Source organism: Lolium rigidum, chromosome 4 (genome assembly GCF_022539505.1).
Source record: "Lolium rigidum isolate FL_2022 chromosome 4, APGP_CSIRO_Lrig_0.1, whole genome shotgun sequence".
NCBI classification, from domain to species: Eukaryota; Viridiplantae; Streptophyta; class Magnoliopsida; order Poales; family Poaceae; genus Lolium; species Lolium rigidum.
The window spans coordinates 148,867,373-148,868,125 of NC_061511.1; positions in this window are offsets into that span (position 1 = coordinate 148,867,373).

Sequence of the window (753 nt, forward strand, 5' to 3'; positions counted from 1 at the left end):
TGATTCTACAAAAAAAAAAAAAAAATAGCGACAAAGGGAAAAATAGAGAGATATCAATGCAATGAGATGCAGGGAAAATTCACAACAAGATAAAATTCGAGAAGACAAAATACCTCGGGGAGAGGATTGGTGGAGTTGTAGGGTTCCACGCGACAAGAGGAAGGAATAGGATCCCTCTTACTCAGCGAGGTAATTCTTCGAATAAGCTTCTCCAAGTCCTTCACGGAAAGATCATTGGAGAGCCTATTGGCGTCATTGGCACCGGAGTACGTCCAAAGGGGATTTTTGCGAGCCCGAAGAGGCTGCACTCTAATCCTAAGAAAATAGGCAGTGATTTGGACACCGGATAACTCTTTGCCTCGAGTATTTTGAAGTTGATGAATATGAGACATAAGAGCTTCGTCGCCTTTTTCTCTTCTTCGAAGCTTCGGCGTCCCAGGAGTAGCGGCGTTGAATTTTTGCGTTTCCGTCGAAAGGAATTATGTTGTGTTCCACGGAATTGGCGCTTTCTTCGTGTATATAGAGCCACCTTTGCGCCATCCTTGGACAAAGTCGGAAATTTGACGTCGAAATAATCGACATCGGTTCGGACACGGATAACTACGCCACCTATGTTGTAGGTGGCGTTGTGAGCGCCATTGCGGCGAAGGCAGTAAAATGCGCTTCCAAAGAGCTCAATTGGGAGCGACTCCAAGAAAGCATTCGCAAAGCGTGATAAAAATAGAAATGTGAAGGATGGAATTGGGGGTCAGC